We start from the raw sequence: 16466 nt of genomic DNA, 5'->3' as shown, positions 1-16466 counted from the left end.
CAGGCATTTAACCCATTTTCGTGGAATTGAACCAAGTGGTAGGATTCTCAAAGTCGTGGGCAGTGCCAACATGCTGGTTGGCTCAGAAGAATCACCTCAGGCTTCGTGAGTTACACTTCCCACAATCTGATTTTATTAGCATGCAGTTATCCCAGCAGGGCCTTATTGCTGTTTTCCAGGTGAGGGCACTGACCTCTGATGGAGGCCCGCCCTAAGGAGTGGCAGGGTGGGTCTGTCTCATCCCGGACAATTGGTGGACCTGTGATCCACACCAGGGGTGGGGGGCCGAGAGGGGGAGGGGGAGGCCAGAGCTGCTTGGCTGATGGGGACCCCATGCAGCAGCCTTAAGGCGTGTGGGGGAGGGGCGTTACATTTGGGGTGTTCTATCTCCCCCACCCCCATACCCAGAATGCTTCTATGCTCAACCCTTAGAACCCCTGGCTGGCTCCCTTCAAGGTGCAGCTCAAAGACCCCCTGCCTTTAAGAGGCCTTTTCTGAACCTCCCAGTTGTCTTTATTTTGGGTACCCCAGGGGTAAAAAAGAAAGGGCAGTGGTTGTGGAGACAAGAGAGCTGGGTTCAAATCTCCTTTCTGATACTTACCACCCATGTCACCTTGGGCAAGTCACTTAACATTTTGGGGCTCAGTTTCCTCATTTGGGCAGCAAAGGGGCCTGAGGTCCCTCCTAACCCACGAATGTGTTGCATCACCTTAGCAGAATGTAAGCTTCTGGAGGGCAGGTTTTGTTTTCCTTCTGTCAAAGTATGGTGCTTGGATTATAGTGGGTGCTTCATGAACCATGTCCATCATCAGTTTTCTGAAGGGGAGATGCATCTGTGGCCACCGGACTCTATCCTAGGAACATTCAGAGACGGATCTGGAGGAGATTCTAGAGGTCATGGGGTCACCCCCTCATTTTACAGAAGAGGAAACTGAAGCCCTGGTGTTGAGGTCTAGAGGTTTAGGGGTGCTAGGATGCCAAAATCGTGACACATGGGTCCTGCCTGAATGAATTTGACCCAATCCTTTTGCCAAAGACAAAGTTTATCAAAGATCTGCCATATTGGCCATATTCTTAAGGGATCTGAACATTGTGAGCTATTGGCTAGGTTCTTAAGGAATCTGAGCACCTTAAAGGAGACAAGATGGACCTTGTATGCAGAAAGACTATGGGAGGGATCTAGGAGTGGCCAAGTAGTGGCTGGGGTGTAGGGGGGGACTGGAAGGGACTGTGAGATAATAGAACACCAGGGACCTGGACCACTTGGCCAAGGGAGAATGAAGCCTAGATAAGAGGAAGGGTGGGAAGTGGCCTGGGGCCACAGGGAAGTGAGACAATGGAGGGCTAGGCTAGGTTAAGGTAACAGGGAACTAGGAGATTGGGTGTAGTCAAATAATGAAAGGCCCATCGATGGGATTATGGCCTCAGGTGAAATCCAGAGATTTGGCCAGGTGGGTAAGTCTTGGGTTTTTCCTTTCTCGGGTCCAGATCCCAACCCCAACATTGGGATTCCCAAGGACTTGCCCAGTGTCACCATCTGCTAAGTGTCTGAGGCAGGATTGGAATTGGGGTCTTCTGGATGCTGAGTCCAAAAAAGAAAGCCCTTGGAGTGTTCCTGGGTTCTTCGGTGGGGGGCCTTCATTTACCATGGCCATCCTGGTGAACTTTGCAGCTCCAGACAGCCCTGATCACTGCCCCCAGGAGTCAGCCAAAAGGCCCCTCTGGGTCATACTGAAGTAGCCAGGGGGCACCTTTGGATGTGGCAAAGAACTCCAGGTACAGGGGGCATGACTGGACAAATCATGGTCAAAGACCATGGGGTAATGGGGTGTCAGATGAAGAAGCCTGGAAAGACTTGTTCAGACTGATTCAGAGTGAAGCGAGGCTGGCTGACGACAAGCCAGGAGCGCTGCTCTATTTCGCAACTGGGCCCCCCCTTAATAGACTTCATTGGAAGGGGACTTTTGCCTGTGTTTCCCCCTTTCAGATGGGACAAGGAGATTGTAAGGTCCGGAATCCCTCTGACTGGGGGACCCTGTAACTCCCCCATAACCTTGGGGTGTTCTTTTTCATACCAAAGGAAGAGGCCAAGAATCTCCATATGGATTATAAGTAGTAGTTCAATCAGGAATTATGAATACTCACAAACGGGCAATTTGGGGTGGTGGTGGCCAGACCAATCAGAGAATCCCCCTAAGAACCCCAAATCCCCGCGGTAGTTATAGAAAACAAAGGCAGGAGGATTTAGAGTGTGCATCACCCCTGATTGGCAGAGAGTTTTGGTTTATGAGCTTGGGCATCAAGTCAATGTTGTACCCAAACGTAAGTTTATGTATCGATCATGTCCTGGTCACATATGGGTCCTAGTATTCTTGGGTTGGCTTTCATTGGTTGTAGTATGTTAAGCTTTGACTCAGGGTCTAAGTTATGATTTAGTAGCTAAGTCACGATGTGTAAACAGGACACCTTGTCTGGGCGTCCCCCTTTCACAGAATTTAAGTATTTATGGCTTTTCACCTATTACTGTGTTTTATGGCTTTTCCCCAGTTTGAACCCTACAGAGGTCTCTGTGCAAAGGTCCTCCCCAGGCCTGGCTGCTCTACTCCACAGCTGGGTCTCTCTTCTGGACCCTCTGTTTGTGGACGTCCCAAGAGTGCACCTTCCCTCCTCGGGTGGTATAGCTGCCCCCTCCTGCCGTGCCGTGTTGTGGGCCACTCCAGGGCCCATTGGGGGCCTGCCCAGGGAGTGAGTCACTTCTTATCGGAGGCCTGTGTGTCGGGTGGGTGTGGGTATCGACATTCCTGGCACACGCCTCTCCTGGCGTCAGAGGAGAAATAATTCAGGGTCTGGGCGTCTTCCCTCCTTCACCTTTTCTAAGGGTATATGGCCTGGGCGTCCACCTTCTGTAAACAGATCACATCTGGGCCCTCTTTCTGAGTCTTCTGATTGGCTGGGGTAAGCTGACTCTGGAGGCTAGCCCTGGCATTTAAGGGGAGGCTGACTTGAGAGCAGGAAGCTTCCCGGCCCTGCCTCTGCCTCTGCTCTCATCGCTTTGTGGAAGGGACGTAGGTATATGTGGATTTAATTTGTATTATTGAGTGCAAGTCATGGGGAGTGGGGGCTGCTGTCTGTGGGAGTGGAGGACCTAGAGGATGCAGGGCCTTTGAAGCATTGACACGCTGTTGGTGTAGAAGGGGGAGTTTCAACGGAAAGCAACCTGAGTTAGGAGCCTAGGGTTTCCACCCTGGTGCAGCTACTCATCACTGTTATTGCTTCCTGGGCCTCAGTCTCCCTTCTCCAAACTGCAGGGATTGGGCTGAGTGATTTCTAAGCCCCTGAGCTTGGCTCAGTCCGAGGCCAACGTTGCTGCTGTCCTGCCCAGGGCTGTCATGCACCTGGCACTGAGGGCTCAGCCGAGGACACACAAGTTGGGTCTCGGCGGTTTGTCTGTCTCTGGCAGGTTTCTGCACTGGTGGGGGCGGGGGCAGGAGAGGGGAGCAGCCCTATCAGCTGTTACATTGGCTCTCTGTGACTGCAGCACCATCTGAAAAGAAAACTTGGCTGGGCTAGTGGTTAACTCCCACTCAAAGAATCCCAGGACAGGGGCAGCTAGGTGTCACAGTAGATAGAGGTCCAGCCTTGGAGTCAGGAGGACCTGAGTTCAAATCTGGCCTCGGACACTTGACACTCACTAGCTGTGTGACCCTGGGCAAGTCATTTAACCCCATTGCCTAGCCAAAAAGCAAAAAAAAAACCAACCAAAAACCCAAAGAATCCCAGGCTGGGCTGGGCACTGGAGACCATAGCATGGGAGGATCAGGGAAGGGCACTGGGGGTGTTTACTTAGAGAACAGAAGGTTGCCTTCCAGGGTGTGAAGGGCTTGCCACATGGAAGAGGGATTAGCCCCCAGAGGCTGCAACCAGGGGTAGTGGTGTGACATTTCACAGAGGCCAGGTAGGAACAGCCTCTTAACAAAGAGAGTGGTCCGAAAGGGCAATGGGCTTCCTCAGGAGGTAATGAGCTCCCCATCCCTGGATGTATTCAAGCAGAGATGGGATGACCCCTTGTCTAGGATGTCAGGGAGGACGCTGATGTATGAATTGTGTCAGATGGCCTGTGAGGTCTCTTGCCATGTGAAATTCTCTTAATCGGGGTTATGTAGAGGTCTTGTCTTTTTTCCTGGGGAGGTTCTGTGAACTCTGAGAAAGGCTATTTTCTGTGAAAGTGGAGCCCTTCCATTCTGACTCAGTTTGTCAGGGAAGGGACTCTGGATCCTCCAAGCATGGGCCAGGGGTGCCCAGCTCTGACAGGTCCCACCAAGGTAAGAATGTTCAGAGCCAGGCCCAAGGCTTAGCTCAGGACCAGTCTCACTGAGACTCAGGGGACTTGTGGCCGGAGGGCCGGCTCCCTAGAGAGCCATTAATGCTGGAAGTCCCTGAGTCTGGACTGGTTTGGAGGCCCCAGCACCACGGGCAGCTTCACATCCTTCAGTTCCTCTCAACTCTAAGCTGGAGAACAGCTGTGGCAAGGGGCTGGCCCCTCAGCCCTCCCTTCTCTCTGCCTGTGGGCTGTGGGGGAATGGCATTCTGCTCCCACCACCTGGCTCTTCCTCATGTCCCCTCCCACTACAGAAGGCCCCAACCTGGCTGTCGGCTTGCCTGTCATGAAGCTGCAGGGTCCAGGGTAAAGTGGTCCAGGCCCAGAGCTGGAAGGCCCATGTTAAAGTTCCACACTCTGACGCTTACTATTTGTGGGCGTGAGTAATCCATTCCCCTCTTTGAGCCTCAGTTTTCCTTATCTGCAAAATGGGAATAACAGTAGAGATACATAACATTTATGTAGTGCTCTGTAGTTTTCAAACTGATTTACGTATATTATCTCATTTGGTTAAATGAGATAATAATTGAGGTGATCATGATACCACCAACATTACAGGATCTGGTCCTTTAATCCATAGTTAATTAGAACGCAGAACCAGTCATTCTGAATTGGCTTGACTGAATAGTCTCCTAGGCCCCTTGTTGCCTGGTCTACAAGAAAAGCAGGAGAGACTCAATCAAATGCTTCACTAAAATTAAGGTCAAGTCTGTGTCCAGTATTTCACCAACCTCTCAGGAACCTGGTTGAAAAAGGAAACCAGGTCCTCTTGGCAGGACCTATTTGTGATGAAGCCACCCAGGTCTTGGGATTGCTGCTTCCTTTTCTGCAGGTCACTGGACATCCCTTTAAGAATGTGTTCTGGGATTCTGCTACTCTAGAGTGTCTCTTCCCATTGTGGACCCTCTGAATACTCACCCTTCTCCAGGGCTGCAGTCCGTCAGGCCTCAACAGCCCCCCCTGCCGGCTCCTGCAGGATGGGAGGCTGTGGCTTACCTGGGCCAGGTGTGCCCAGGCGCTTATCTTGGTTCCAAGTCCTTGTTCTGTCCATTCCAGTCCAAAGTTCATCTTCCTTGGCAGAGAAAGCACAGCTTAAATGCTGCTGCCTTACTGTTGCTGCATCATGAGCCGGGAGGGGTTGTAGGCTCTGGTTTGCCTGGTTGGTCCCATGGTATGAACCACCTCCCAGAACAGAGGAGGCCAGGTCTAGGAGCGGACTTGAAGGTGAGTGGAGGAGATATTCAGAGAGGTTGCCCCCAAGGGCCTGGCCCGGGCCACAAGGTGGAATTCCCAGGAGTTTCCAGAGGTGATTTGCCCGTGTAGGGCCAGGGCCAGCTTGGGTTCCATCTTTGCTTTGGTCAGCAGGGGTGCTCCCCCCACCAACGTGGATCTCAGTCCTCCTGCACCTGCACTGATGCTCCTCTCCCTCTCCTAATCCCCTTCCCTGTACTTATTGTCTCTCCGTCTTTGCCTTTGTATCCCCAGGGCCTAGCACAGGGCTTGACACATGGTAGGCCTGTCGTTTGCTATGGCCAAAATGATGCTGGTACACAGCCTTTCTGAACTCTGGTGGCCTGGTCCCCAGATGGACAGACCACCGCTGGCCAGAACCTGGAGCTTTTCCAGCGTGGTCTGCGCCACATGGGTGTGGTCTTCAAACATAAATCAGAAAGTAAGCATTTATGAAGTGCCTACTATGCACCACGCCCTGGGCTAGGTGGCGGAGATACAGATGAGAAACAGCTTTTGCCCTCATGGGACACATCCTGTCAGAGGGAACAGCACGACCACACAGCAGTAAGCACATCCCGGAGGAGGGCAGAGATATGTTCCAAAGTCCACAACAGGGGTGGCAGCGGTGGCTCACATCGGGTCAGGCCTTCCACAGAGGGCGAGCTCAGCTTCATCTTCCTTGCCCCTGACCTGTGGCCGGTGCTGCTCTTCGGCACGTGTCTGGAGACCTGATCTAGTGCTTACGAACATTTCCTCACAGTCTAGGAGCCTCTTCTCTGACCCATGTCCTCCGCATGGCCATTCGCGCTCCCTCCGGCACTCAAGACTCCACCTTTCCATCTCCAACCCTTTTGTAATTTTCGTGCTATTTCTATCCTTTTCTGCTTCTCAAGCCACGGTTGAGGTCTCAGATTGAGCTTCCTTGGACACCAGTCCATGAGCCAAGCTGCAGCAGAGACCATTGATCTCTGAAGACTGCTGACCTGACTCAGTTGAGGTAGACCAGCAGGCCCCATAGCAGGGGCTTATCCTACTATCTGCAGATAAGAAAAGGATACTGACATAAGCCATGATTGAACTCTGGACCCTGGGGATGATTCATGAAGCACACTTGAAAGAAAGGCAGCAGACCCCTCAGAGATACAAGAGTGGGGCTTATGGTCCTACCAGACAGGAGCGCTACCGGCACTGTCTGGGTTAGCACTCTGAGTGTCTCAGGGAGCGGAGACAATGAGTTACACCGAGGTGACAGAAGCATTTGGTGGGAGCCACCTGCTGACTCCTGACCTGGGGTGAATAGGCAAGCGCATCTGAGGTGGAGCCACCCTGGACAGAGTTCTGCCTCTTGGGGCCCTTATTACCAACTGCTGCTGCTTCTATAACTTTCCAGGGAATTGGAAGAGATGGAGGATCTGCAGTGAACCTGTTGAATTGGGTGTGTTTTCAACAGTACTACCTGTATGGAGGCCTCAGTTCTTCCTCTGCAATATGGGAATAATAATTTACCCAGTGATGGAGTTGCCGACAATGGAAAGTGTCAACTATGTTCTTTCCTTCTCTACTGGGACACTCGTTACTCTCTTTTATTCCAGTGGTCCACCACGGTCATGGAAGACTTGTCCTGAACATTTCCGAGTGATCAAGATTAGAAGGCACTGGTTACAGGTTATACGTCCCTCAAGAGGCTATTGAGAGGGGGCCTTGGAGAGACAAGCTTTATTCCTAATGTGCATAAGACACTATTCGACTGGGGTCCAGTCAGAAGGAGACAATGGGACTTTCACATCCTAATAACCGTGGTGTCCTTCTGTATTTTAGGTGGCAAAAGGAGGAGCAGAAATGTGGAATCCCAATCCAGGTATGGCTTCAAACACCCACCCCCTCTTCTCTGGGTAAGGGCCACATGGTTCTTATAGGGATGTAGCACGTGACTGAAAGTTGGCAAAATTCGGGGAGATCAGGTAGCTCTATGACCAGTGGTTTTGGGGTACCATAAGGAAGACACTCCATGAGCTGGTAAGGAATTGCTTTTTATAATTTCCACCAAATAACAGACAGATCATGATGTGCTCTAGTGTAGAATAGTGGTTAGACAATGGCCTTGGACTCCAGAAGAACCAAGTTCAAGTCAACATCTCTGACACTTTTTGGTTGTATGACCTTGGGAAAGTCCTTTGATCTCCCATTTCCCCAGGCAACTCTCTAAGGCAGAAGCTTTTGTATATGTCCTAGACCCACCTGGGCAGTCTGGGGAAGCCTGTGGACCCTTCTTAGAATTGTTTCTTTTAAACAATTGAAGAAAAAGCTAGATCTCAGAGGTTAGTGAAAACAAGGGCAGAGTTGTTTTGCCACCCAAGTTCACAGGCCCCTTCCACTGACCCTCAGGTGAAGAACACCTACTCTCTTGCTCCTAGCTGTAAAATAAGCAGATCTGTTGGGAGAGGGGGTTTCCTCACTGGGGGTCCTGTACCCCACTGCAAGGCCACGCCCAGTTCCAAACAAATGGATGTTGGACAAATTTTGGATGACTCTTCAACATTTAGAAAGTAACTTTTGGAGCAGCTAGGTGGTGCAGTGGATAGAGTACCAGCCCTGGAATCAGGATGACCTGAGTTCAAATCCAGCCTCCGATACATGATACTTCCTAGCTGTGTGACTCCGGGCAAGTCACTTAATCCCAAGTGCCTCACTAAAAAAAAAAAGAAAAAGAAAGTAACTTTCTACTGATGATATAGGATCTGGCTTTTCAAAGGTAGTGCCACCATGTTGTCATACTTGCAGGACTTATGACTTCCTAGGGGTGGGGGAGGAGGGAGTCTTCCCTCTCTCCACCCATGAAGATCCCAGCCCCTCCCTTCCCCAGGCTTATGAGCTCCAGAGCCAGGAGGGGTCTCAGAGGTCGCTTTTACAGATGAGGAAAGGGAGGCCCAAGAGGCTCAGTGGTTTGCCCAGGGTCACACAGGTGGGAAGTGGCAGGGCTGGTCAGACAATAAACATTTAATAAGGGCCTACTGTGTGCAGGCACTGCTAAGTGCTGGGGTACAAAAAAGCTAGAAGATGGCCTCTGCCCTCAGGGAGCTTACTGTCTAAGGGGAGACAAAAGGCAAACAGCTATGTGGGATAAATTGGCAGTATTCCATAGAAGGAAAGCCTCAGCATTTAGGGGATCAGGAAAGGCTTCTTGCAGAAGGTGGGATCGTAGCTTTGGAACCAGGGTCTTTTCTGAATCCTGTTGTGGCAAGCTGCCTTTCACCGATAGTCTTCCATGGTGGCCATGCTGGTGGGTACCCTCTTTACCCTTGGCCGGTCCATCCTTGGGCTAGCAGCTGGAGTCCTTCCAGCCAGAGAGAGCCTTCCGGAGCCGGGCTCCAGGGCCATCACCCCTGAGGACACAGTGTCCCCTGCCCTGCACCAGGAGGTAGCAAGGGTGTGAATGGATAGGCATGGATTGTCCATCGAGGAAGCAGATGTCCTCATGAAGCCTAAGGATGTTGGGTGTGAAGGCCAAATGTTCCTCTCTGCCATCTGTGGCACGTGGTTTGTTTGGTCTCCAACCCTTTGGTGCAGGAAGATTGGATGATCCAGCCTCACTTAGAGGTCTACAAGGTCCTGCGGGTCCCCTTTTACCAACAAGGAAATGGACAACATGACTTACCTTCTACCACTGAACCAGTAAGTGGTGGTCAGGACTTGAACCCAGATCTTCTGACTCCATAACCATGGCTCTTTACATTGTTCTATGTCACTTCTACAGGAAACAGAATTCTTTTCTGAAGGCCTTTATGGATGAGTGAATGGACTCATTCCTCAAACCTCATCTATTATTTTATTTTTAAAACCATCATTTATTAAGGGAGCAGCTTGGTACATCTGTAGAGTCAGAGGACCTGGCTTCACATCCTCCTTCTGACAACTTTGTACCTGTGTGGCCTTGGGAAAGTCCCTTCCCCTGCCTGGGCCTCAGTTTCCTCATCTGTAAAATTAGGAGGTTGCATGCACTAGGTGGCCCCCTAGGTTGCTTCCAGCTCTTACTCTAGGGTCTTAGTGTCTTCTGGGTACATCATCCTATTGTGGTCAGGAAGAACAAGACATAAGTCAGGCCTAGACGGGGAGGCTGACCATGCTGAGGAAGGATTCTCCAGAGGCTTCCAAAAGCTGCCCTCGGTGCCCTGAGGCCCAGCAGCCTCCTGTGGCTTAGTGGGCCGTGGGTGGCAGGGAACCTCGTGGCTGGGTGTGGCAGGAGGCAAATTTCAGCTTTGTCACTGACCCCCCCCCCCCCCCCCCCCCATGACCTTGGGGTAGCTGGGTGGGTCACCTAGCCCTGGGAAGCCTGGATTTCCTCTGGGATACGCCCTTCTTTTCTCATGGGGACATTGTGAAGGACAACAAAGTCATGTGTATAAAGGGATTGAAGCTTGTAGGATCTGAGGATGGAGGGAGCCTTAGAGAAGGGACCTGCCAGGCCAGTCCTATAAGTTTGCAGATAAGAATACTGAGGCCTATGAGGGGGAACTGAGTTGATCTGGGCTGTGAAGCCAGGGCCTTTGTGAATTTATTTAGGTGGGAAGAGAAAGAAATTGCAAACTGTCTTACTAGTCTTCTTCTTTTTAAAAATAGGAATGCCACCCCCAAATGCCCAGGTCTGTCCACCTCCGGGGCCAGGTGTGCACCCTTCTCCTGGCCCCCCACCTCCTGGCCACCACCCTCATGGCCCTCCCCCACCTGGCCCAGGAATAATGCCAGGAGGACCCGGCTGCCCGCCCCCACCACCTGGTGTCCATCTTCCTCCTCCTCCTCCTCCATGGGGTCTTCACAAGCACCATCACAAACATGGTCCTGGACACCACTGCCATAAGGTGAGCCTCCAGGGTGAGTCAGAAGCAGTTCTGAAGGAGCTGATGTGCTCAGAAGGAGGCAGGCAATAGAAATAGTGGTGCCTGATTTACTGGGAGACTTCATTCCTATTCAACACATATCTATTAAGCACCTCCTGAGTGATAGGTATGGCAAGGATCATTCTGTCCACATTACAGAAATGGAGGCTTGGAGAGAGGTTCAATAAGGGTCATGTGACCTAAGGGTCCAAGAGCTGTAAATGTCAGCAATGGGATTAGAACCCACAACTTCTGGATGCCAGGTCCAAGCTCCCAGCAGGTTCCTCACTCCCCAGTGTCAGGTGAGGATGGTGAAAGGCTTCAAGATCATGGCTTGGAGAATGGGGAGAGGAGCTGGGGTGGGGGTGGAGGACATGATGGCCACAGGATCTGAAGGGCTGTAGGAATATAGAATGTGCCCCTTCTCCTAAAGCACACAGCTTCCCCTGGCTCAAACTCTCTCTGTGTCTCTGTCTGTCTCTCTCTCTCTGTCTGTCTGTCTGTCTCTCCCCCGGTCTGTCTCTCTGTCTCTGTCTCTCTCTCTTTCTCTCCCTCCCTCCCTCTGTCTCTCTGTCTATCTCTCTGGGCCCTCTCTGTTCCCAAGTCCTCAGGCTTTTTTGGTGGTACCCATCCTCTGTGACCCTTCTCCTACAATGGACACTACTGACCACGCCTTCCTTCTGAATCGCCTCCTTTGCTTCCTGTGACCCGGCTGCTGCTGTCTCTCTTCCAGAGAGCTTGGCTGCAGCTTCCTGTCCACTAGCTGTGGGGATCTCCCAGATTCTGTCCCCTTTATAAACCCCTTTGGAGATCTTGCGCATTACCAGGGAGGCAATGATCTCTCACCTCTCTGAAGAAGACTCCCAAACTCATGCGCCTAGAGCTCAGGCCTCCATCTCAGCCTCTCTTCAGCTGACCTCTTCCTGGATGTCCTGCTGGCATTTCACATTAAGCCTCTCTTCCTAACTCTTCCTCTTTCTTGGTTTTCATCAGTAGCCAGGTTCTTCACGTTGTAATCATCTTTGATTTTTCTTTCTTCCCTCTTGCCATCTCCATCCATCCCTAAGCTCTGTCCCTTTGACCTCCACAACTGGTCTGGCATCCATCCTTTTCTCATACCTTCTGGCTGCCATGCTGGTCTGCTGGATGACTGCAATGGCCTCCCAATCACTCCCCAGGCTCTCCTCTTTTGGATCTCTCTCTCTAATCTAATCTTCCTCATGCATAGATCTGACCATGTCACTGTGCTTCTCAGAAACCTTCTGGCATCTCCCCATTGCCTCTAGGGAAAGGGAAGGAGTCAGAGAAGTTGTTGATATGGGGAGCTCCTGGATGAGGTAACTCCCCTACTAATGCCAACAGGCCCCTTCCTTGAAGTTTGGAGTTAGCCTTGAGCATGTCAGCAGAGTAAGGATCTGGGCCAGGGAACATGGCCCCAGGTCTTCCTGGCCCTCTCCTGGAAGCTTTTGCTACCTCTCCCTACCTCTCAGAGCACCTCCCATGCCCTCTGCTGTCTTGCCAAAGGGCCTTCCCAGCCTTATTCCTGTTTCCCTTTCTCACACTCTGCTTCTATCTTGCCCCTTGCCCCCATCTCAGTGTGCCTGTGCACCTCATGCGTCTTCTCCTCGTAGACCCATCCCCCTGAAACTCATTCCTTACTTCCCGTCCAGCTCAGGGGCCACAAAGCCCTCTTGGTCCCACCCGGGAGCTCGGACTGCTTCCTGCTTCCACTCTACTGAGAATACTTTGTCTGGGCCGCTCCTTTGCCCATCTACGCCCCGCTTCTTACCTGTTCCTGTGCATACAGAATCTTTCCTGTTCAATGGTGAGCTTCTTAAGACTGGGCAGCACCTTGTTTCCTCATTTCACCAGCCTCGTATGCACTTTAATACCTTGAGAATCAATCAGTACTCCCTTCAATGGCCAGAGTATAACCCAGCAATAACTGGATGTATAGGTTATTGAGAGGCCCCATGACCAAAGGGCTCATTGCCCTGTAGATAACCTGGTGATGAGTCTCAGACACCTGGTCCATTGTCCCTCACTGGTCTAGAATCTGAGCCTTTCCAGTTTGGAAGGACCACCCAGGGCTTGTGGTCCACCAGCAAAGCCACTAAGACCCCTTCATGTCATGAGAAAGCAGCGCACAGATCGAGTCCTCAGTAAACATTTGTCTTGAATTGACTTGAATTGGTCTGAGGAATGTTAGAATTCAGAGATTTGGTTCATGAGGCAACCTAACAAACTAAAGAGGGCCTGGGATCTTGAGGAAGTGACCTCCCCACTCCAGGCCTCAGTTTCCCCATCTGTAAGATCTGGGGGTTGGACTAGCTGAAGTCTCTCCCAGCCCTAACGCCTATGCCCTCAAGGGGTCCAGTTCAGTCTTTTTCAGACTCTTTCTGAAGCAGTCAGGTACAGGGGAACATTCCCTGCCCCCCCCCAACCCCTGCCCCTTTGGCTCCAGATTCCGGGTACCCAGGGGCCTCCGGGGATGCAAGCCCACAGAGTGATTCTGTCCTTCTTGGGCCAAGGCACAGGCCGGGCTTCTTCCAGACGGCTCCTAAGAATACCTCTCTCTTTCAGCATCATCACTGCTGCTCTGATTCTGACTGAGGTGTGACAGCCAGCCAGAGGGGCCAATGGAGGGGCTGGCAATGGGAGCAGCCGCCCCCTGCCCTGCAGCTCTTCCCGTGATTGGGTCTGCTCCTGCTCTTCCTGCTCTCCCACAGTGATTTAATCTGTCTGTACTGAAATTAAAACGCGGCCATGTCTGTGGGCTTCTCTGGGAGCTCTGATTAGATTTCACTGGTGGCTTTTTTCTTCTGATGTAACCTTGAATCAGAGACCATTGTGTGGGATGAAGAGCCCAGGCACATTCTGAGGGGCTGGGTCATCCTCTCGGCCAGCTACACCCCCCCCCCAGAAGCCTAGGACCATTCAAGGATCATCCCCCAGGATGCTTTGACTCGCCCCTAGAGTGCAAGATCCCAATGGCAGGAGGTAGTTCTCTCACAAGATGGGAAAGCAAGACCAAACTCGTAGAAGGAGAGAGTCTTAGCTAGTGCCTTGCAGCGGTCCTGAGTGTAGGGGCTGCCCTGAGGAGGCTGTTCCCCATAAACCTGGGCTGGCTCATTGCTCCTTAGGCTGTGTCCTGTAGACCAAGGCAGGACCACAGAACAAGGGGCATCCTCTGTTCCACCCCTCTCCTCCTGACCTCAGAGGCAATCCAGTCCACCTGCCTCTTCTCCTTCTTCTCATTCTCTTCTGTCCTTTTCCCTTTCTCCTTCTCTCTTCCTTTATGCTCCCTTCTTTTTTCTTCTTTACCCTTTCTTCTTCCTTTTCTTCCTTCCTCTTGGCTTCACCTTTTCGGTGTTGCCTCCCCTGTCCATGATAGGGGCAGATTGTGCCCCTTCTTCCCTGATTGCCCCTGCTTTTTCCCTGTGGGTCCAACTCTCGTGATTTCTTCAGTCTCCCCCAGTTACCAGCCAGACCCATCATCATGCCTAGTTCTTGAGACACACAATCCTTATTTTTCCCAGTCATGCAAATGAACAGAAAAGGGAGATGGCAGGCAAATATCCCAGGACAGGCTGCTCTTAAAATAAGGGGAGAAAACAAATCAATACAAACCAAAGGTCAACCAATACTGTGAATGGGAGGGGGGTTTCTAATATTTGGAGAACCTAAGTAAGCCATGAACCTAGACTCTGGGGCTCTGTATTCAAGTCACACATGGTAACAGACTTTCCGGGAGAGCCGATCCTCTCAATTAACTGCTTGGCTTTCCGTTCTTGTCTATGAAGTGGAGATGATGCTTCAGTCACTCTAGAAGAGCAAAGAAGACTGAGCAAAAACACTACAGTAAAAAGCGGTGTGGTGTAATTGATAGAGAGCTGACATCAAAGTCAAGGAGACCTGGATTCAAGTCCTGCCCCTGACATATAAGGGCTGTGTGACCTTGGATAAGTCTCTTCCCCTCCCAGTGCCAAAGAAAATTGCCACCCTACAACCCAACCAAACCTCAGTGCTCCAGTGAATCCCCATTGTTGAATACAAGTAAACCTTCATCACAGTCACTCTTCCCCCCTCTGGAAAACCACACTGCACTTAGAGGCTGTGACAGTGACAAAGGGCCCTTCCTATTACTGACATTCCATTATATTTCATGTTACAGGGATTACATATTTCATGGCATTGAGGTCATTTATTCAGCAAACAGCACGTGACTGGTGTGCTCAGCTGAGTTCCAGTACCTCTCTACCTTCGTCAGATGCATTCAGATAAGAAGAACTGGGTTTGAATTCTGCCTCTGGCACCTGGAAAAGTCACTTCACCCATGTCTGCCTCACTTTCCTGATCTGTCAAATGAGGATGACAAAAGCCCTTACTTCATAGCATTGCTGTGAGGAGGAAATGAGCTAATAAATAAGAAGTACTATGTGAATGCACGCTCTTATTATGGCCAGGTGTACCAGGGTTACTCTTGGGAAAGTTGTTTCTTATAACACTGGTAAAGTCCTGTTGGTGCCCACCCAGAAGCATCTGTCTGCTCACATAGGAGTTTGGTGTATTTCTAGCTTTCCCTTAGGAATATTCATTCCACCCACTAGCAACTGAGACTTGATGTTCATCTGAAGATAGATTATACTTGTTACGTTGCATTGAAGGAACAGAAATGGGATTTACCTATTTCTAAGTCAAATTATCAAGCAACAAAACTCACCCCACCAATAGGGGAAGTCTCAGTAGTGTGAGTGGAGTTGGGAAGGCAGCATCTAGGCACCTCCTTTTGTGGCCTTCTTTTCCAGGGGTCTGGGTACCATGTTAGTGGGCACATGATAAATGCTTAGGGATTGAATGACTGCTCACTTGCACTCATGTCCGCATGCCTGCTTATCTCTAGTCCTGCACACCCCACTCTGTAGCTCCTGGCGTGACTTAGGAACCCTTGGCACTGGCCCCAGAGCTGCTACATATGACATGTCCATGGCTACCACATCATCACCATAGCCTGGATGTCCTGCCATTTCTGCCCATGGCTTCCCTTCTTTCCCCAAACAATGTGTTCTCTTCCACTCAGCATCTGCCTCTAATGATCATGGCATTGTGGGAAAGGGTGTCCTTTTCTATCAGTACCTATGTGAGACAAGCATTTAATCTGTATGTGGGGGAAGATCCAAAGTTTGGATAAGACACATTATCTGAGCTCCCAGTATGGAGTTCCCAGGCTAGGAGATGCTGTTAGGGAATGGGATTTGTATTTCTAAACCAGAGTTTTTAAACACAGGAATGGTAAGCCCCTTGACAAAAATAAGAACAGTTAATGGCAAAATGGAATCTTGGAAATCTAATTAAAATCTCCAAAGGACTTTAACTGAAAAAGAAAGGAATATAGAAAACTGCACTCACTCACTCACTCACACACACACACACACACACACACACACACACACACACACACAGCGCGCACACACACACGCACCCAATATTACATGCAATAAGCAATAGCTACACTGTAGGAAGAAAAATGCCATAGAAATTCACAGAAAATAAAATCCAGGAAAGAAACCAGAGGCAAAACTCAAGGCTACAAATAAATGCACTAAGTATGGATGACAAACAAGATAAACTAGAGATTCTAACTCAAGGTGGAAAAACTGACCTTGTAAATGTCCCTGATACTTAGTGAGAAGAAACCCACAACTATAATTCAAGAGGAACACTCTAGGTAAAAAATAAAAACAACAAGAATACGTAGATTTGTGTATTAAGAAGATGTGGGGATATCTGGGAATCAGAGGGAAGAATCTATCCGTGCTTTTGAAACATCATCCCTCCCCTCTCTCAAGTTCACATTTAGGGGTAGGAAGCATTTCTCCATCCTTTTGCAGACGGAAGCGTGATCATTCCAATGATGGGGTCAGTTTTATTTTGTTTTTCTTTCCATTCACATTCTAATTCACAAGTAATCATCTATATGG

The 16466-nt window shown here is 50.4% G+C and overlaps 1 long non-coding RNA gene across 2 annotated transcripts; it reads left to right on the top strand.

The window, feature by feature from the left end:
- Positions 1-2967: 2967 nt before the first annotated feature.
- Positions 2968-14929, top strand: LOC110198820 (uncharacterized). Of its 2 annotated transcripts, none has more exons than XR_002321838.1 (4): positions 2968-3069; positions 7430-7469; positions 10229-10467; positions 14660-14929. It is a non-coding gene; the product is annotated as an uncharacterized LOC110198820 (long non-coding RNA). The 2 variants fall into 2 exon arrangements; XR_002321837.1 differs by lacking the exon at positions 14660-14929 and adding an exon at positions 13069-13285 and having other exon boundaries at positions 2969-3069.
- The last annotated feature ends 1537 nt before the right edge of the window (positions 14930-16466 follow it).

The sequence above is a fragment of the Phascolarctos cinereus genome, unplaced genomic scaffold, assembly GCF_003287225.1.
Source record: "Phascolarctos cinereus isolate Bilbo 61053 unplaced genomic scaffold, phaCin_HiC Scaffold_5;HRSCAF=322, whole genome shotgun sequence".
Classification (NCBI taxonomy): Eukaryota; Metazoa; Chordata; class Mammalia; order Diprotodontia; family Phascolarctidae; genus Phascolarctos; species Phascolarctos cinereus.
This window is presented reverse-complemented; position numbering and strand designations above follow the sequence as displayed.